Source organism: Callithrix jacchus, chromosome 4 (genome assembly GCF_049354715.1).
Source record: "Callithrix jacchus isolate 240 chromosome 4, calJac240_pri, whole genome shotgun sequence".
Lineage (NCBI taxonomy): Eukaryota > Metazoa > Chordata > Mammalia > Primates > Cebidae > Callithrix > Callithrix jacchus.
The window spans coordinates 173,340,625-173,362,716 of record NC_133505.1 but is presented as its reverse complement, the minus strand read 5'-3'; the positions used below and the strand labels follow the sequence as shown (position 1 = coordinate 173,362,716).

Below are 22,092 nucleotides of genomic sequence, written 5' to 3'. Positions count from 1 at the left end.
CATGGCTCCCTTTGTTCCTCAGGGGCTGTACCTAACTTTCCTCTCTCCCCCCAGGGTCCTTCCCAGTCTCTGAGCAGGTGACCTCATCTCCAATTGTTGGGGACAATTGAAGCAATCCATTAGCTTACCTCAGCTTCCTGCCTCCCTCTTACTGATGTATCTTTGCCTGCATGCACGTTTACTTTTGGAGGTCAACACCCTGAACCCTCTGCTCCCACACCCCAGCAGTGATCCCAGTCCACACCCCACAGTTTCCTTAGAAATCTCATTTTGTTCATTTCATCCTTTCCCTTTCTATCAGTTTAGTCTATTCAGCCTGTAAACCCACTCGTATCTGCTTTATAAATAAAGAAACCCAGAACCTTTCCTCTCATGTCTCTCCCGGACAGTTTAGGGCTGGCATCTGCCAGGGCAGCCTCCACTTTCCCACTGGAGTGAGCTCCAGAACCCACTGCAGTGTGACCTGTGCCGGATATTCCACGGAGACCGTCCACGAGGGGTGCTAGTGACCTCTGTGTCAGCAAACCTTTTTCCTAACGAGATTGGCATTGGCTGCCATAAGTACACGGTACAAGATAAAATTAGAATCATGTCTTTTTGAGAGTAGATCCTGCCCTTGTTGGCCTCTAAATTTCCTGGAGGACAATGCAAAAGAACTTCCCAAGTAGTTTAAGGATGAGTTCCAAGCCATAACAAATTGATCAAGATGGCCGGCACCGCTGCAGTTACTGACAGAGGCGGCCTCAGCCCCCGATCAAGACGGCCGGCACCCTGGGGTTACTGACAGAGGCGGCCTCAGCCCCACACGTCCATAAAGGGTCTGTGACTTTGGGAACAGCACCATCCGCAGGACTCTTGCAGCCTAAGGCTGTTAGGCTTTCAAAAATACTCCCTTCCATCGTGGCAGATAATGTGACATCCAAGTATCATTTGATGTCATTTTCTGAATGCTCAAAATGATGAGCAGTGATTTGCATGGCGCTGAGTACAGGGCAGCCTGTATCCACAGGCGGGGGCCGAGCATCATGAGAGCTTCTGCAGAGGGTCCCAAACCTCCAGAAACTGGGCAAATGCATAAGTGTGCACCCTGCCTCCCACCCTGCACCCCAGCCACTCGGGTTCCTCATCTCCTCTAGGCCAGAGGCCTTCACTTTGGGTCTTTCGTTTTGTTTTAACTTACTATGTTTATTTGGACACCAACTTGAACCAGAGCGGCCTTCCCTTCGGCTGTTCCCTGTGCCTCCCTCAGCCGGGCTCAGCTTCTGGTGGCCTTCACAGCTCCCATGCCATCACCTCTGGTAGGAAGGGGCTCTGACCGGGCCCCTGTGTGGTGCCCTGGGAACACCCCATCTCTGCACCTAACATCGTCTGTGGGAGCTCCATGCTTCGTTGAGTCTCCATCTCCTAGACAGGAGGATTTAACATCCCTGCAAAGGCGGCACTTCGTTGATGACTGTTGAAGATTCAACGGCCTGGAACCTGGTGTGGTGGATGGCCGTTGAGTGGACTTGGGAGGGGCATCTGTTTTTTCAAATCATGTGACGTCCACCCCCCACCCCGTGCCACCAGAGCAAGCCCATATGATAAGGTTCAATGATTCCCAGTTCACGGTCTTGGAATGTTTGTAGCCTGATGGAGGTCCCATCCCTCTGGGTGGGCAGGCAAAGATCAAGTCCTGGGCTGTGAGCCTGGGTGACCCAGCTCTCTCCAGCAGGGAGGGGCAACAGCCTCCAATAATCAGACCTCACTCACACTGGCTTTGTGATGGACTTCAGATATTTCTGAGAATGCTTCATCCCAATGAAAAGAAATGCTTCTAAATTGTATTTTTATTGGTCTGTTTTGGGGGGAATTGTGAAGCTATACGGAAGTGCAGGAGGATTTAACAGATGCCAGTTTCCAGCACCCAGCTTGATGTTGCTATTTTTGGCATATTGTTTTAAAGTCTTCTTCTTCTATTTGTTTGTTTGTTTCGGAGATGAAAAGGAAAAGAAAAAGGAATGAAGGTCTTGGGAAAAGGTATTCCAGTTTTGTCATTTCTCCCCAATCCCGTCCCATCCCGTCTCCTCCAGCCACCACTAATAAAAAATTGCTATGAGGCCTTTCCACCCACTTTTCCAGGCCACAGAAGGCCTGCCTGTAAAATGCCGAATAACTGTAAAATAACAGTTATTCGGTATTTGTACTTTTAAAGAATATTTATTAAATAATGCTGCCTAAAGAAAAATCAGGCTTTAAATAATCAAAGTTAGTTTTATTCAGGACTCTCGCTGCGGACTGTAGAGGAGGCCTATGGTTGGGAGCAGCCCCTTAGAGAGGTTCCATGGGCCGCCCCACGGAACCATGGGTTTCTGCCCACGGTTGCCGTGCAGGTGGTGGGTGGAACTTCAGGATGTGCAGAATCACAGCGAGGTTTGGGCATAAGTGTACATCTGGTCGCAGGTGACAGAGGCATTGTCACTAACCTCATCGGAAGTTATGTGTAGGAAAAGGGTCATTTACCTCTGCAGGAATGGAGGACTCCAGCAGGAGCCTCCGGGGCTGTGAGCTCTGTCCCGCTTTGTCTTCAGATGGTCTTTCTGGAGAGCGGCAGGGGCAGGTCACTACAGAGTCAGGCGTTTTGTGAAATGATGCTGGCAAGCAGAAAGAAACAGAGATGGCTTCTGATGTGTGTCACTTTGTCTGGCAAGCTCCCCCTTTAATCAGAAATCAGCTACTTAGTTACATTTACAAGACTGATGCTAATTGTTTCTTACAGCTCCAGGGTTCTTTCCTAGGGCAGTCAGCAGTTTCCAGCTGTAGTTGCGAGCCAAGGAACCTGCCTCTTCGTTGGAAAACATACTTTGATGACATCCATTTTTAATTGGCATGATCTGAGATATTTTCTTGACATTGTGTTCCCTGCACCTAACAAAACACCTCAACCCGACCTGCAGGGGTACCACAGATCCTTCACGGCAGCACGTGCTCAACAGCCTCAAAGCAGTTTCCCAGATGGGGGAAAAGAAACGTGATAAGCTTTTAACAAAACCAGAACATACATTTGCGTATTCTTTGATTAATTGTACTATTTTTCTCTCCTTTTGTACCTATATTTATTAGAGCCTTTTTCATGAAAAGCAGTTTTGGACTAGAGCTGATTTCAAATGTTTATAGAGAAGAATTCAGAGCAATAATTGTGAATTACAACAACTTAGAATAGCCATGGTTAAAATTTGATGAAAGTTCTCAACTGACAAATTTAGTTGTTTCTATTACATGTAGCATTCTAAGGTAACAACCAGAATCATGACTGACAGGTCATATTAGAGTCATTAGACTTTCATATATTTTATATAATCATCAGAATATTCATAATAACATATCCATATAATAATTTTATAAAAGGTTTACTATAACACCAAAATGATGACTGATGTATTATATTTTTATGAATTTATGTAACTTTTAGAATATTTATCTCAAGAATATACTCATAAATGTCCGTAACTCATAAACCAAACTAACTGAAAGAGGTTCCAGTCCAGTTTGTCATTTGACAGTGCCTGCCACACAACTTACCAGATGAAAGTTCTGGGAAATGTCCCAAAGATATTAAAAGGTTCCAAACCCTGGATCAAGACAGTCACAAGTCACTATAAAATAACAGTTATTCAGTTAACCAGAGTGATAAAGACCTCAAAAGCAATACAGAAAGTTACATGAATGTGAGAATCTTAATTCTTCCAAAGTTCAGTTTTTCCAAGTAATCAGAAAATCTAATAAAGGCAACACAGAAGATTATCTTGATGAAACATGACATCTTTGTTGCTTTAGACCAGTTACCAAAAAGGTGGAGAAAAAGCTCATCAGCATGAGGGATTGCTTCTCCTCATCTGGCAGTCGAACCTGAAGAGAAGGGCTCTTGAATTTCATCCCACACAGGAAGTGTGTGTCTGGGGTTATCACACACTACATTATAGGGGAATATAAATAAGAAAACTAGTACTTTGATCAGGGAAATATATGGCCCTTAGTAACAGGATGGGAAGTTTCTTGGTTACATTGAATGACCTAGACATATCAAGAAAAGCCAAGAGAACAGAATCAAGTTATGTTGGAGGAAAACATTGCTTTCTTAGACCTTCAAGATAAATGTTTCAAGGCTGAGCATGGTGGCTTATGTCTGTAATCCCAACACTTTGGGTGGCCAAGGTAGGCAGACTGCCTGAGCAGTTCAAGACCAGCTTGGGCAACATGGCAAAACCCCATTTCTACAAAAACTGTAAAAAAGTAGCTAGGTATGGTGGTACATACCTGTGGTCTTAGCTACTCAGGAGGCTGAGGTGAGAGGATCATCTGAGCCCTGGGAGGTTGAGGCTGCAGTGATGAGCCATGACTGCACCATGGCACTCCAGTCTGGGTGACAGTGAGACCTCATCACACAGAAAGAGAGAAAGAAATAACATCTTGAGCAGTAGCCAGTGACTGATGTCCCATGCCCTGTGGCTGGTTCTGCTTGCCTGGGGTAGCGTGGCTTCCCTGCACCAGGGCTTGCAGACAGCTAGCCGTGAAGGGCCTCAACCGCTTGCTCCATGAATGGGTGGCAGAGGTGACAGCTGGAAGCGGGTGTCTGGCTGATGGATGTCAATCTTGTTTCATGCTCTGCCTAGGCTGCCCCCACTCAGCAGCACCTGCAGGAGGGCTAGAGGGAGTGATGACAGGGAAGAGTGTGCTGGCACACCTGCTGTGGGCCTGGCTGTTCCACGGGGGAGCACTTCCACAGGGGAGCCCTTCCACAGGGAGCACTTCCCCAGGGGAGCCCTTCCATGGGGAGCAGTTCCATGGGGGAGCCCTTCCGTAGGGGAGCCCTTCCACAGGGGAGCACTTCCGCAGGGGAGCACTTCCACAGGGGAGCCCTTCCACCGGGGAGCACTTCCACCGGGGAGCACTTCCACAGGGGAGTACTTCCAAAGGGGAGCCCTTCCGCGGGGAGCACTTTCACGGGGGAGCACTTCCACAGGGGAACACTTCCGCAGGGGAGCACTTCTGCAGGGGAGCACTTCCACAGGGGAGCACTTCCACAGGGGAGCCCTTCCACTGGGAGCACTTCCCCAGGGGAGCCCTTCCCCAGGGGAGCCCTTCCACAGGGGAGCCCTTCCATGGGGAGCACTTCTGCGGGGGAGCCCTTCCGCCGGGGAGCACTTCCACAGGGGAGTACTTCCAAAGGGGAGCCCTTCCGCGGGGAGCACTTTCACAGGGGAGCACTTCCACAGGGGAACACTTCTGCAGGGGAGCACTTCCGCGGGGGAGCACTTCCGCGGGGGAGCACTTCCGCAAGGGAACACTCCATGTGTCAGACGGTGGTCACTTTTTGCAGCAGTCACTCCCTCCTTTGGTCTGTCTGGCTACTGAAGGGCAGCACACCCGGTAAATGCTGAAGTAAACCAAACCGAATGAGGGATGCAGCTGCACCTCACATGCTGAGAAATGCCTTGTTTCCCAGACTGTCGTGGAAACTGCCCACAGAAGGCCTGCCTGGCAGGTGCCCAACCCCCTCCAGACAGGCCCCATGCCCAGCTCTCTCTGGCTGTACAGCAAGAACTGTTCTGTATGCATTGAGACCATGCCACTTTTTGGAACTGAGAAAATAAGCACGTGGTATTGGTCTTATATTCCACTGATTCTATTGTAAAATCAACACAACACTCCGAATTTCCAGCTTCCTATGGTCAAGCAATTTGTGTGGATTGTGTGCTGGAGGGGTGAGTTTGGCTGGCAGGGAGGAGGGCTTCTCTGAGTCAGCTGAAGGACTGTCCACTCTTTCCCTGGTCACTGCAGAAACGTTGCTCAGAGACCAGAGGAAAGCAGCCCAAATTGGAAGAGAGAGGATATGCTTGTCATGTACCAGTGGATGACTCTCTTTTAGCTCCCTGGGACAGCAGTTTCTTACCCTGGAAGTAAGTGAAGGGCCCTCAACTGGAAGAGAGGGCCCCAGTGGCCCCTCCATCCGCATCCTGGAATTGCCCACGCCATGTGGACCCTGAGTCTCTGCATGAGGGCCAGGGATCTGATGAGTGACTGGGCCTGAGAACTTTGTTCTGAATCACCCTGGCCAGCCCTCTGCATTCGTACAGATGAGCACCCGCCCCTGATACAGTCATCCCTCCGCATCTGGTTCCAGGACCTCTGTCGATACCAAAATTTACACTGCTCAAGTCCCTCATATAAAACGGTGTAGTATTTCCACATGGGCTAAACACATTTTCTCCATTCTCTAATCATCTCTAGATGACTTACAATACCTAATGCAATGTAAGTGCTATGGAAATAGTTGCTATACCGTATTGTTTAGGCAATGATGACAAGGAAAGTCTGTTTAGCATGGATATGACTATCTAGCTTTTTCCCCAAATATTTTTGATTCTCAGTTGGTTGAATTCCTGGGTGCAAACCCCCATCAGAGGGCCACTGGTGCTCAGCTCCTGAAGCTGTAGCCTGGCCTCTCATTTTCAGTTTTGCAAGCTGCTGTTTTGTCCAAAGCTATGGCTTAGCCTCTTGGCAATTCCTGACTCCTTTATCTAGCAACACTGTACCAGGCAAGGGGGCCACATTAGGCTGCTGACCCTTTAGGGTGCTGATGCCTTAGGGTGCTGGTACAGTAGAGTGCTGGTGCTTAGGGTGTGGTACCTTAGGGCGCTAATAACTGATGTTGCTAATGTTTAGGGTGTTGGTGCCTTTGGGTGCCGGTACATTAGCATGCCTGTGCTTAGGGTGCTGTACCTTAGGATGCTGGTGACTTTGGGTGCTGTGCCTGAGACTTTGGTACCTTAGGGTACTGGCACATCACAGTGCTGGTGCTTAGGGTGCTGATATCTGAGGGTGCTAATGTTCTGGGTGCTAATGTTCCAGGTGCTGGCGCCTTTGGGTGCTGGTGTCCTGGTGCTGCTTTGGGAACAGTACTGCCACCAGGCATCGCAACTTTCATGACCTCAGGAGCTGGTGACGTGTTACTGCATATATTGCATTAGAGGGGGGTGTGTGTGTGTGTGTGTGTGTGTAAGTATGATCTATAATCATAATATGCAACATAATCATGTGATGTGAACTGTGTTACTTTGAGTTCTTTCGCACATCAGCAGAATGATCCCTCAGCCTGTGGAAGGACACATGATGTACCAGGTCTTCACAGGCTACCTGAAAAAGGAGGATGTTCGCTGCTAATTATAAACGTGCCCTCAGGAGAAACCACCCAAGGTTATGGGGAGCTGTTGGGATATACGGTTCCAGTGACAGCAGTACACACCTCAGTGTTTCTGGCAAAGTGATACATTTCTGCTCAGTTGAGGAACGCTTAGATACCTGTGAATGGCTACGGCTTCCTGGGTGCCAGTGGAAAATTATTCGTGGAAATCTGGTTTGGCTTATGTGGCAGAGGAGACAGTGCTCAGGACGGTAGATGCCAGGCCTGGGATCGCTCCCCACCTGCCAGACCCACTCGCTGGAACCCGCCATCTCCTGGGTGGAGGGGCTGCATCTGTCAACCACTCCTCACCTGGCATTGTTGCCGTGTTCAGTTTTAAAGTTTCCACAGTAATTCACAGAAGCTTACGGAAACTGGTGTCGCAACTCGAGTTGTTGAGAGTCAGTTTCCAGTGTTGCAGCAGCATCACTGCATGAGATCCAGTTCTTTGGTGACACCTCACTCATTTAAGGTGACCATGGCTGCGTATTTTGGATCAGTCGGTGAGTCTCTTCAGAAACATCTAAGTTCTTCACGCAAGGGACGTGTGTCTGGCATGGGCGCCAGGATGCGTGTCCTTGCTTTCACTTCCCTTCTATGTCTCTTGACTTGGCAAACAGAAGCCTCTGCTACAAGGTCCAGGCCCGTGGGAGGTGGCTAAGAATTTGCTCAGCATAGTGTCAACTTGCTGCTTGCAACTCTAGGACTCGGAGGTGGGGTGGGAGTTTCTCCTGGTGGAGTTTAGCCCCCTCCCCAGGATTGCTGTTTCCTTATGTTCCACGGCTACCTGCAAACCCTCAGCCTCAGGTCTGTCCTCATCCTGGGTATCATCTGCCTTTCAGTTTATTCTTCCACCACAGCAGACGGCAGTGGCCAGGACTTGCTTATAAACTGTAGGTTTATCAAACTAGCTATGTGAAGTAAGGCTTTAAACTTGAAAAAAACATCTGTGGGCCTAAGGGCATTTCTATAGGACCCAAAAGCCCTGTTTTCACACTCACATAGGTTCTCAGCACATTCTTACATTCTTACAGCTCCTTTTTACAGAAACTGGTGTCGCAACTCGAGTTGTTAAGAGTCAGTTTCCAGTGTTGCCAGCAGCATCACTGCCTGAGATCCAGTTCTTTGGTGACACTTCACCAAAAGAAACATTCTTTTCTGATCAGCTTCTGGGGCCAGGCTGTTTCAAATATGGTGCTCTTTAGTAAATCTGCCGGTTCCCCCAAAGCCGCCTCTGTGAACTCCCCTCAAAGCTGGGGAATCACACATGATGCACCGTCTGCCTCTCCCCACCCCGCCTGACACTGCTTTCCCTCTAGGTCTGGGCCGCCAGGAGCCTTCCTGCCTGGGATGCCTGGAGCCAGTCTCTGTGGTGTGGGGCAGGTCGGGAACCCCCAGGCTGGCCCAAGGAAGCTGTGCAAACAGAAACTCAGAGCTTCCTTCCCATCCCCAGTGTCTGAAGGGACGGCAGGTGGGGTGAGGGTCTCCCTATGGGGTCCCGGACCCCACCATCTCGCCCAGTTCCTTGTCCTATCACACCCCTTTGGTTCTGTGCTTGCATTCCACCTCCTCTGCCTCCCTTCAAGGCACCTGCAGAGGCGGCTCCCAGGGATGCTCTGCTGGCTGCCTGGAGCTGTCCACGTGCTGTGGGCTCTCAGAGGCGGGGCTGGGCTGGGAGGTACCTGGTAGATGCCTGTCATGCACCCACCTAGTCTCTTCTAATACGTACATTTTTCTTCCAAATGGAATTTTTAAAAGAGAAAAACACCACGTGGCATAATCCGTGAGGATTTAATGCACAGCCAAGGTTGTTTTCAAGGAGAAAGTAAATTGAGACTTTTTAAATATGAGAAAAATCAGATAATGGAGCAACATAAGAACATGACCTTTCTTCAAAAAAAAAAAAAAAAGACTTTTTTTTTCACTTAGTCCAGAAAACCAAGGGATAAATGGAAAGACCATGAGAAACAGAAAACTTTGGTTTTATTTTGAATTGGAAAAAGTTGATTTTAATATGAAACCAAAGCCAAAGAATGTGGGATTCTTCTCGGACATTTGCGTTCTCAGAAGAACGTAGCAAAAGCTAGAACAGTGGAAGATGAGGTGAGAAGAGTCTGTTTTCATTTCTTCAACTTGCAGGCAGCAAGTTAGCAGAGAGCGTTTCAACTTGGTAAGTCAAACACAAAAGGATTGAATTGGTAGAAAAACTATGTATTCTAATAAACCACACACGGGGTGGGAGGAGGGGGGTGCGCTGACTTGTTCATCTTTCAGACGAGCCTGTGACGGGATCTGTGTACAGCTGATGAATCAAGAAATAGATGTTTGTTTTGATCATAAAACTTTAAAATTAAAACCAGTTACAGATGGTCCACGTTAAAAGAATAGGAACATACACACTCAGCCTAGAACTAAGAAACGAGGCCAGATGGCAACGGATCAGGAAGCGACAGCAGGAAAACCAGGACCTGTGCGGTGATGTCTGGTGCCAAGGCTGGGGCCCGGCACAGTAGCCATGGTGGCTGAGTCACAGGGCATATGTGGCGGAGCACCCGTCACAAAGTTCTCAGATTGAGGGAAGAAGCATAAATGACCCACTCGCATTCAGAAGTATACGCTAAATCAAGTGTCTGGGAAAAACTCAAAAAGTTCGGTGGTTTGGTTTTGTTTCATTTTAATATAAGTTTTCAATATGAGTAACAAACAAGGTTAAATTCAACAAAAACACTTTGAGGTCCCTTATGAATCATTATAAGGTAGAGTCTACTGCACAGAGCTCACTGCCACGCATCTCCAGAAATCAAGTAACGGCATCAAAATTTATGAAGCAAAAACTGCAGAAAATACAAGGAGAAAAAGGATTACCAAGTTAGGAATCTTTAACTCATTGCTAGAGGCAAATACACACACACACACACACACACACACACACACACACACACTTAATATAGCATATTTGATCTACTCATACATACATATATGTCCATGCATGTGCATGTGTATGACATATATGTAGAGAAAGAAAAATCTGCACCCTGAAAATAGATTATACTTACCTTTCAAGTATCCATGAAACTTAATACAAAAATGTACTTTAAATTATGACTTAGGAGCCAGGCGCGGTGGCTCATGCCTGTAATCCCAGGACTTTGGGAGGCTGAGGAGGATGGATCACCTGAGGTTAGGAGTTCAAGGTCAGCCTGGCCAACGTGGTGAAACCTCATCTCTAATAAAAATACAAAAATTATTCAGGTGTGGTAGTCCCTGCCTGTAATCCCAGCTACTCAGGAGGTGAAGCAGGAGAACTGCTTGATCCTGGAGGTGGAGGTTGCAGTGAGATAAGATTGAGCCATTGCACTCCAGCCTGGGCAACAGAATGAGACTCTGTCTGAAAAAAAAAAAAGAAAAAATTATGACTCTGGGAAAAATTCAGTCATTTCCTAAATGCAGAGTTAGTTCAGCCTTTATTTTCTAACCACAGTGCACCCAGCTGAGAAACTGCTCCCACTTCCGTTTGTATTTACCTGTTGTTATTGGATCCCAGCTGCCACTTTGAAGCACTGGCACAGCCTTCCTGGTGCTACTGGGGGTCCCCTGGCACTGGCTGAGGAAGGTGGTGCACACGTGTCCACCCCCTGGGGTGAGGAAGGCATGCATGCACGTCCTGTCATTCCCACAGTCTCTGGGGGCCTAGGCTGCCTTGTTACTGTGGCACCTCAGTTGGTCCTTAAAAGTTAGTGCTTTACTTTTCAGAAGGGGGGCCTTGAGCAAGAGGCAGGGCACAGAGCTGGGATGGCAGGGATAGGAAACATTGGAGGCAGGGACAGTCCCAGACTGCCAGCCAAAGCCCCGCCTTCCCACCAGGCAGGGGTCTGCTTACCGCACGTCAGCCCTCCACGTGTCTGCCCTCCACATGTCTGCCCACCGCACGCCTGCCCCCCGCACGTCTGCCCTCCACATGTCTGCCCACCGCACGCCTGCCCCCCGCACGTCTGCCCTCCACATGCCTGCCCTCCGCACGCCTGCCCTGACTTTCTGGCAGCTTCACTTGGACCTTACTCCAACAAGATTCTGGGCTCTTTTGCTGCAGTCTCTACAGCACTTCTTCTCTAAGTCTTGTGGGGCCAGCCTTGCACTGCTAACCATCATCGTAGTCACCGACGTAGGCATGGACAGACCTTGGAGGCGGCGCTGTCTCGTGAGTTGTGATGAGTCCCGTGGGCCTGGAGAGTAGGCTGTGCAAAGAGGAACCGAAATTACTCCAGAAATGCAGAGAGGAATGGGCTGAAAACGCAGCGACTGAAGCTCATGGAACTGAAGTGTCATTGGCGGTAACATCTAAGCAATAGACTGAAGGGTGAATCTCAAAAAGGGAGCGTTTGCTTCACACGGGGAAGCACTGAGTGTGAAGCATTTCAGAGAATGGGATCAGAGAACGCAGAATGCAACAGCTCCCCATCCACAGCAGCTCGGGCAGCCCCATATGAGGGTGTCCTGGGTCTTCTCACAGAACCCCAGGGATAGGCTAGTGAGGGTCGCAGACTCAAAGCTGGCGGACATGCTGCTCCCACTGCAGCCACCAGGCTTGGAAGTGCCACCCCAGCCTCTGTGGCTGTGGGTCCTGTGGGTTCCACGTGGCATGGGCCACGGATTTTAGAACCAGGATTGATTGTCCTCACAACCGAAAGAGGGAAAATATGATAAAATAAGGGGAGCCCTACGTTTCTCCTACCCCCTCGCGGCTTCTCCATTTTTCGTCACTTTCACCGGCTTTGTCAAGTGTCTGCCCGCCTTACACTCTGCCTTACGCTGCTCCACTCCAAGTGTGCTCAGCTTCTCCCTCTGTGTGTGGGATCTCCAGTCTCCCGGCTCGCCTTCCCACATGGCTTTGAATTGGGGCAGGATCTTGCAGTGATTGGAACACAGGGCTGGAATGGAGGATGGATGGTTGGACCCTCTGAGTCACACTCCACTTTCTTCACCCATTCCTGAAGTGCAAACTGCTTTCACTCACTGAGTTATTCTGCTTATATCTTCTGATTTTTTTGATTGTATTCTGATTATATTTTGGTTCTGATTACGTTTTTCTACTGTACTCATGTTTAGTCCACTACGACATTCCAAATAAAATGGACTATTTTAATGAGTCTGTACATGTGAAATATGTACCGAAATATTTTGCACAAATGGTGGTATCCCAGCCGGCAGGGAGGAGCAATAGGAATCGGGCTATTTTCGAGTCGGAGGATCTGGTTCTGGGGCCGAGGCTGGCACCAGCTCCTCCTCTGAGCTGGCACCTCCTGGGGAAGCAGCTGAGCTGATGAGCCGGGTTGAGGTTGCAAGGTGGGGGTTCTGTTAAAGTCCAGCTCTGCTAACTCTTCCACCCACCCACCCAGCGAAACGTTCCTGAAGCAGCTGTGTCTTCCCCATCCCCGAGGCTCTGCCTTAGAAGGAGGGGCCCAGACACAGATCTACTGCGATCACCCAGCACTGCCAGGAAAGCTGCCCAGCTTTCTATTTTACTTTTTAAGAAGCTCTAGCATGTTCATCTGTGATCTTGTTCAGGAAACTAGAAATTTTCTGTTAAGAAAGATCCCTTTTGAAAGCTTGATCTTCTAGAAGTTTTTTTGAGACGGAGTTTTGCTCTTGTTACCCAGGCTGAAGTGCAATGGTGCGATCTCAGCTCACCGCAACCTCCACCTCCTGGGTTCAGGCAATTCTCCTGCCTCAGCCTCCTGAGTAGCTGGGATTACAGGCACGCGCCACCATGCCCAACTAATTTTTTGTATTTTTAGTAGAGACAGGGTTTCACCATGTTGACCAGGGTGGTCTTGATCTCTTGACCTCATGATCCACCCGCCTCAGCCTCCCAAAGTGCTGGGATTACAGGTGTGAGCCACCGCGCCCGGCCCTCTAGAATTTTTTAAACTCTTTGACTAGGCACAATCTAGTAAAATCTCTGGCGAGACAGGGACGTAAGAATGGAGGAGGTGCAGCTGTGGGCCATGGCTAGGCCAGTGCTCCTGGACCCCATGTCTGCCAGGAGAAGCTGCTCTGGGGGGAACACACTGAGGGAGAGTATGGTGACTAAACACCAGGGCCTGTGGGTCAGCGTGGGGAGGTTGGCGCCATAGGGCCAAGTCCACCAAATAAATTTGAACAGGTGAAGCCACAGGACCAGCACCCCAGATGCTATTTACTTTTAATGATTATTGGAATGTATTGTTCTAGTAAAAAAAATTCTAGATAATACTAAAGTCCACTAGGAACATAAAGTACCCTCCCACACCAAATCTCATCCCTACCAAAGGTGTCCTATATTAGTCTATTTCACACTGCTGATAAGGACATACCCAAGACTGGGTAATTCATTAAAAAAAAAAAAGAGGTTTAATGGAATTCATAGTTCCACGTGGCTGAGGAGGCCTTACAATCATGGCAGAAGGTGAAAGGCACATCTTACATGGTGTCAGGCAAGAGAGAATGAGAACCAAGTGAAAGGGGCTTCCCCTTATGAAACCATCAGATCTCCTGAGACTTATTCACTATTGCAAGAACAATATGGGGAAAACCGCCCCCACTATTCAATTATTTCCCACTGGGTCCTTCTCACAACACATGGGAAATATGGGAGTACAATTCAAGATGAGAGATTTGGGTGGAGACACAGCCAAACCATGTCAGTATCTATCCATAGAGTGATTTTCCTCTTTGCAGACTTTACGTCTGGTTATATAAAATAGATAGCTGTACTTTGAAAGAGAGATCCTGTAGTTATAAGCCACAGCTTGCTTTTTTCCACTTAATAGTATGTCTTGAAGGTGAATCTTGATTTTTCTGTTAAATAGCTGTGGGAAAGTACCACGGTGCATTAACTCATTTCCCTACAGACGAGCATCTAGTGTTTTAAAAAGTGTATTTATATTACAGATGATGTCGCCATGAACATCCCAGGTCCGTTTTTCTGCTCACTGCCATCCAAGTGTCAACCCCAGCTTGCCCCATCAAGCCTCTTCCCTCACTGAGCTTTAGGGTCTATAGTTGTGAAATGTCCAAGCTGGAAGGGTCCCTGGTGATTATCTGCTCTGACTTCCTCAATTTGAGGATGAGGTAACTCAGACCTCAAGAAGTGACTGTTTAAGTCGACATGGAAGTCCACACCGAGCCACTGAAACGTGCATTATTAGTTCAGCTGCCCTGGAGCATGCACAATCTCATTTCATGCCAGCCCATAGTACAAACTCAATGTCTGTCTGTGTGCTGGAGAACAGCAGCCCAGAAGTAGCCTCCCGTGCTGGGCCCTGGCCATCAGATGACTTCTAAGTGTTGTCACATGTAATTTTGTCTCTCCAGTGTTTTCACTCTCTGTTGGAGGCTGCAGTCATTTTGGAAAACCCATTCAAGCAGAGGAGACCCTGAGTTGCACCCTCAAGGTCCCCAGCCTTTACGCCTTTCCTATGTTATTTATCCTTATCCATAGATGTTTTGATATTAAAGCATTCCATCAGACACACCAATCTGAGTGACGGATTTCGAGTTGAGATCTTCATGACACTGTTAAATGAGTCACCTTGTAAGTAACGATGGAGCGCTTGCTTGTGTGAACTCAGGTGTTAGAAGGTGCACAGACTAGTAGAATCATTTCCTGTGAAGTGTACGTAAGATGACTTTTAACAGCGAAATTGCCCTTTAGTATGAAACATGCAGCTTCTCCAAGCATCTTCTCCTCAACTATCTGAGATTAAATACAGGAGCTCATCCCTGCTTTGTGGGAGGTTTTAGGCTCACTGTAATTTAGTGGCAGCAAGGCGGGTATGGCCTTGCTACTTTGCACAAATTAAACTTGCTGTGCCAGAGTTTGCTCCTAAGTAAAACACAGATGATTGGAATGAACTACTCTACCTATAATGAGGATTTGATATTAACATAAAATACCTGACACAAGCTAGACGTTTAATACATAGAGGTCATTTTTCTCATGACCAAATATTCCCCTTCATTTAGAGTTAGGAATATGCTCAAACGATCTCAAAAAGTGAATTATTTAGTGCTAGTTTCTCACACAAGGACTTCCTGGATTTCTTTGATGATGCCTTTCTTCGTCTTACAATTTCATTTTTGGGGAGAGAATTCTAGGTGGTGATTGACAGCTCCCCTTCTGCAGACAGCCTGGAGGTTATCATCTGGGTCCTGAGTTCCGCTGGGGAAAGAAGTACAGTGTTCAATATCACCCATCCATCCTTTTACTGAGGTGACATATTTCTCCATTATTGTAATGATTAGAAACCTAGTCTTTGGAGTGAACTTGGAAGATGAATAATGTAATTAATATTATGTTCCCAACACGAAAGTTTATCAGTAGCACCTTCTGAGCACATAGGGGAGCTCACCAAGTGGTAGTGATTATTGTACAGGGATCACCAAAATGTGGGTACTTATTACCCCAAATAAAACAGGAATAGGGATTTCATACAAAGATGCCCATTTTACAATGTTTTGTTATTTGAAAGTGTGCATTGAGTTATTTCAACGAGGAATACTTACATAACACTGACTTATTTGTCATTTTTCTGTGAAGACAAAAGCAACCATGTACATATACCTCCACTTTCCCTTAAATAGCCTTCTGGCCTCCGGGCATAAGTGAAAGTCTTATCAATAGTAATTATTTACGTAAGTGAAAGGCTTATAGTAATTATAAGAAATAGCACTCAGGGTATTTTGGGGCTTGAAGATTTCTGAATGGGGAATGTAAGAGCTAAACGTTTAGACTCAACTTCTCTCTCCCACTTATCTCAGAGCTGCCACTCTTTTAGAAATTTGCCATGAAATTCCTTCTGAAGACTGTGGTTGAAAGTTGGCACCTAGCATTTGCACATTATCATATGAACATCCTTTATAAGCTCTCCCAGATACGTCCTAATCAGCAGAGCTAGACCGAGCTTGTTGGGATTAATGCAAGCCGTGACCAGCTCCCCCTGGGCAGTTCCTGAGCAGTCGGCTTTCAATCTGAAAACTAGTGAGACTCGCTGTCCCTCCGTTGATGAACGTTTTAATGATATGTGAGTAGAGTTGGAGATGCGTTCATGTATCACTCCTTCATCTGACATTTAATGGTACATTATCAAACACTGAGCTACTTTCAGACTATCCATCTGGGGTTTAAGAAGGCGATGCAAAACGGAAACGTTTTCATAGAGAAATCGTCACAGGCACGTGTTGTTCCAGGGCAGTTACGATGGTAGAGAAGAGAGAGAGACTGCGGGGCACTCGGCCTTCCACATGAGCGCAAGTTCAAGTTCTCATTGATATCAAACCTTGCATACATTCTGGCTATGTGAGCTAAGGATGATTTTTACATTTTTTTAATAGTCAGAAAAAGTTAAAAGAAGATTGTATGATACATAAAAATTGTATGAAATTCAAATCTCCACCTCCATAAATAAGCATTCTAAGAACCCAGCCAGGCGCATTCATTTACGTGTTGTCTGTGGTGGTTTCCCCTAGAAAGGCAGGGCGGAGCAGGTGTGACAGGTTGTGTGGCTCCTAAAATCTTTGCTACCTGTACATGTAGAGAAAAAGTTTGCCGGCTGGTGCTGAGTATATCGGGCTCGTTGTCGGAGTCAAGTTCTGGTCAAATTATTGAGGATTTCTACCCTGTGGTTAGTAAGCCATCCTCAAGGGCTTTGGCTTCCTGAAATTCTTAGTAACTTTTAAACGTTAAATTTTTTAATTCATACTCCTATACGCGTGTATACAGACACACACACAATAAGAAAAACTCTGGTGGTTAGACTTTCAACCTAATGATCCCGTTCCAGCCCTCTCTAGTTTTATGAACAAGCGAAAAGAGCTGTTCACTACTTAGAAATATTGGGGTCTCACTTTTCATTAACTGAAGGTCGGTTATTGAGACATAACTGATCCACAAGTCCTGCCAGGCTTACGTCACCTCTCCTTCAGTACCTCTGCGCGCATGTGCGGGGCGGCTGTCTTACCCAGTGGTGAGACTTAGAGATAGGTCCGCATTGAAATATGGGCTACTTTCTTGGGTGTATGTCCTTATTAATTCATGTCTTGGGGGCCAAGTTATTTTAACCATTTTAAAAGGAATGTGTACAACTACTCATGTCTTGTATTTTCAGATATAGCTGCATTTTATTGCATGATTTTAAAAAGTCAATATGTATTGGTTTAGATTTTGATATGGCCTTACAACCACTAATATTTTTCAAACAAACATGGAGTGCTTAGTCTTTTTAAAGGAAAAATGATCTCCAAAGCCTTTTATTTCTTCCTGACGGATTAGTTTCCAGGTGCCTCGGAAACTCAAACAGCCTGACATATGAGGCTGAGCGTTATTTCCTAAATCAGCAGCGCAGGCATGAACTTCCCCCCATGGCCAGCCTCTGACAACGGCTGTCAGCCGGTCTGCACCGTGGCCTGGGTAGATAAGACCTCCACTAGTTCCCTTTGTGCCTGGAGCCCAGCAAGCTATTTAAGGGGAAGTGAAGGTAGATGTGCACGGTTGTTTTTTGTCTTCATAGAAAAATGACAAATCAATCAATAAAACAATTATCAGTGAATTATCTATACCAAACGGGCTTGCCCCAAGTACAGTTAATTGTGGAAGGCAGCCCTGATGAAATTTTTAGGTCATTTCAGCATACTAGCCTGTGTTTCTGGTGCATTCTGGATCTTAGGAGGATACGCCCTATCACTGAAATCTAAAACCTGCCCTGGATGGAGCGTCCGCTGTGCACCCCACTCCCTCCCAACCCCACTCTGCTCCAGCTTCTGCTTGCAGGGTCTGTCATTGCCACTGGTCTGCTGCAGTCTTCCCTGTTAACATCCCAGTTTCCTTTGAACCCCAGCTCTCCTCGCCTGGCTCCCACTTGCGCCATCCCCTGGCCTTCTTCCCATCCTCAGGGTGGCAGAGCAGAGCTGGAGAGAGCCTCATGGTGCCAGTGTGTGCTCAGCACCAGCCTCCTTTGCATCCACGCCTCTAGACCATGGCTGGTCTTTGGTTCCTGTTCTCTTCCATCTCCTACAACACGCCTGGGCCATTCCGCAGCTCTCTGTTGAGGGGGACACACAGCAATGATCCTAGTTGTTCGCTATTTTTGGAAACCTCTTTGCGAGGCTCTGCTTCTTGCTCCCAGTCATGGTAATGTCTCCACCCGCTTGCAAAACCTGAGGCTTAGATGAACTCAGACTCCTTCTTCCTTACCTGCCAGTTACCTACAGACACACCTTCCCTCCTTCCCTCCATCGCAGGGGTGAGCGCGGGGCCTCCGCTAGCAGCCTGTGTCCTGATCTCCCTCCCACACGTGTCCCAGCAGCTCCCGCTCCATCCTCACCCTCTGCTCCCTCCAGCTCGGAATCCTCCTGCACAGCCATGAGTGGGTTCCTTCTTCTCTTACTCCTTAGTGTGAGTTTTCTATGGGCAGCACTGATGCTTTGCATGCATATTGCAAAACCTTTTTCTGCAGTTTATTTAAATTTTGCTTATAGTGTTTTGACATCCGAAAGTTTTAAATTTAGTCAGGCTTTATACTTGGAAAAGCTGTAGCCATCAAAAGATGGCATAAATGATCGCCTTTACTTTATTCTAGTACTTCAGTGAATTTCCACACGTTCACTTTTGTCCCTTCTGACATTTTGGGCTGTGAGGTGTACAATGGAGGATTTAACTACTTTTTCCAAATGAATAATGATAACCCCTCCTTTCCATTCTGACTTCACAAATTGTGATGTCTTAACCTCTTAGGTATGCAGCTGTGCCATTTCCGTCACCAGCAGACCGCACAGAGGAGGGTGGCCCCATGAGAGTGTAACATGGTATTTCACCTGTGCAGCAGGTCCTCAAATGACATCATCTCATTCAATGTCATTTCGGTACAACACTGATGTGAGAAAGAATTGATGCCAGCCGGGATGGTGTCCTGGCCGAGCTGCCGGTCCACACTCTGCAGAATCACAGCCCTGCCCTGGAGTCGGTGGGAAATCACTGTCCGGTCTCTATTTCTGTTTTACTTAAATGTCCATGTAGCTCCCACTTATTTCCCTGTTCAGTATTAGAAGTGTTTTAGTCTTTATTCAGAGGCTTGGCGATGGTTTTGTGACTTGAAATACACTGCAGGAATGTAACTCTTGCTTATATCAATTCAGCTGTGGCAAAACTGGTTCTCTTATATGTCGCTTTGCTTCAGGTATGTCTGCAAGCACCTTACGATGCTGTGAAGTGAGGACCTACAGCTTTTCTGTGTTTGGATCCACAGCTCCTCACCCGGGTGCCGCCGCTGTCCCGGGGTTCAGTGCAGATTCGGCCTGGGAGCCGTGGTCTCCACCAGCAGCCTCGGTGTGTGTCAGGCCTCTCTGTCACGTTCTCCCACGACGGAATCACCCAGTGACGCCTTTCTCAGAATGTATCCCTATCATTCAGGGATGCACGGCTGTGCCTGCATCTGGTGTTGGGATTTTCTGTTCCATTAATTTGCCTTTTTGGGCTGCCATTAATATCATATTTTAATATGTGCGAGGATAAGCTGTCTCTCCTTCCTTTTCTCACCCGGCATTTTTCAGCTGTCCCCACAATGTTGTCTCCTGGATAGGTTTACTCCATTTTAAGAGGCAGCTGCCAGGAAGGCTGGTCGGACTAATTCAGGTGCCCTGTGCAGGGTGAAGGCCTGGGTTCTGTGGTGACAGCTGCCGTTCACGCCTCCCAAGGGCACTGCGGTTGAAGGCACAGCTCCTCAGCAGCCGAGTCACTAACTGACCCAGCCAAGTTGGAGGGAGGCCGCCAGGAGGGGCCGTGTTGGATGTGCTCTGGCCTCTGACTGCCTGGAGGGGTGCTCTGCAGTCTCAGGCCTCCCCAGGCTCCCTCTGCCCACCCTCCACTGCCCTTTTCCTTCTCACGTCTGCAAGGCAGAAGGCTTTGGTGAGGCAGAAGACTTTGGTGAGGCAGACGCTTTGGTGAAGCAGAGGCTTTGGTGAGGCAGAGGCTTTGGTGAGGTGGAGGCTTTGGTGAGACAGAGGCTTTGGTGAGACAGAGGCTTTGGTGAGGTGGAGGCTTTGGTGAGGTGGAGGCTTTGGTGAGACGGAGGCTTTGGTGAGACAGAGGCTTTGTTGAGGTGGAGGCTTTGGTGAGACGGAGGCTTTGGTGAGATGGAGGCTTTGGTGATGTGGAGCCGTTGGTGAGGCGGAGGCTTTGGTGAGGCAGAGGCTTTGGTGAAGCAGAAGGCTTTGGTAAGGTTTGCTCCTCAGCCCCCTGTGTTGGGTGGGTTGGTCTGTGGAGAAGGAGTTTCCTTGGGCCTGCTGAAGGAAGAGCAGAGGCCGGACAGGAAGGGAGGGTGCCCAGTGCAGCCTGAGGCCCAGCCTGCAGCAAAGAGAACAGCCCAGAACACCAGCCCAGCACAGGCTGCCGAAGCCAGCTTGCATTTTTGACACAAATTTGCCTGGGACCTGGTATTGGCCTCCTGGGGCTGCAGTAAACAAAATTCCACAAACTGTGTGGCCAGGCAAGGGGCTCTGCCCTCTCCGCAGTCCAGAGGCTAGAGTCCTAGCTGGCGGTGTGGCAGGGTGGGCCCCTCCAGAGGCAGGGAGGGAGAGCCTGCTCCAGGTCCTTCTCTTTGCTTCTGATGCTTCAGGCAGTTCTGGTGCTCAGTGGCTTGTGGTCGCATCGCCCGCCTCTGCCTCTGTCTCCAGCTCTCCTCCTATAGGGACACCAGGCAGGCACAGTTAGGGTTCACCCCAGCAACCTTGTCTTAACTTGCTGATATTGGCAAATGCCCTAATTCCAAATGAGGTCACATCACATTCTCAGTTCCAGATGTGCAGACGTCAGCACATCCTTTTGTGGGTATACAATTCAGCCACAAGGAACCAGTAAATAAACCATTTTCTTTCACCTCCTACTGCCTCCATCTCATAGCTGTCTCTTCCCCGGACCTGAAACAAGAGCACCAGAGCTCAGCTCTGAGTCAAATGCCTTTTCTGTGTTTCTCATGAACGCCCAAGCACGATTCAAGCTGTCGTCTATGGGTCTGAATGTGTCTGTTTCACCCCAGCAGCACAGAGCTCTTGCCTGCACCTCTTCCCACCCCCGCAGTGTGTAGCGGGTAACCCTGCCTGCTACCCTGTGGGCTGGGATTAGGTCTGAAGTCAGAGGAAGGGATCATTCATCACTGATGGCTGGCCGGGAGATGGACGTGGCTGGAGCAGGGTGTGAGGAAGCCTAGGTCAACTGGGCTCTTGGCATGAACCCAGAGGGAAAGGTGGGATCAGGGAGGCCATTGTGGAAGCCAAGGTGTGAAGCGCAGGGGCTTGGAACCGGGTGATGGTGGTGCGACAGGGTGTGGTGACCGCTGGCTGTGAGGGACACACTAACAAGCCTGTCTGCCTCCTCCATGAGGGAGCTTCGCGCCATGACCACCGCCGCCTCTGCAAATAGGGGCCAATGCTGACCCCAGGACATCACAGGCATCACTTACCTCCTCCACTGCCTCACTCCAGATATTTCACAAAGCTCAGTTTTGTGTTTTTCCTTTGCTAGAATAATAGAGCTGACTACATAGCTGCACTGGGCAAGGAGTGGTTTTGATTCCGGGACACGTAAGTCACGCGTCTGTGTTTGCTCCTCAGCCACTCCTGGGTAATTCTATTCTTTATTTTCTCTCCACGTCATGCATGAATGTTTTTGTATTTCTCCCCAGGGCTGTGACCCAGATATCTAGGCACCAGTCCTTTAAAAGAGGACAGAGAAAGTCAGTAGCTGTGTCCTACCCTTTTTTGCAGTCTATCTGCACAGATATCTCACCAACTGTTCATAACAATCTGCTCTTTCTTCTCCCTCACAATTCTTTAAATTC

At 48.2% G+C, this 22,092-nt stretch overlaps 1 protein-coding gene across 3 annotated transcripts in view; it reads left to right on the top strand.

The window, feature by feature from the left end:
- RPS6KA2 (ribosomal protein S6 kinase A2) overlaps window positions 1-22,092 on the top strand; it is a 494,183-nt gene that overhangs the window by 132,594 nt on the left and 339,497 nt on the right. The window lies entirely within an intron of this gene.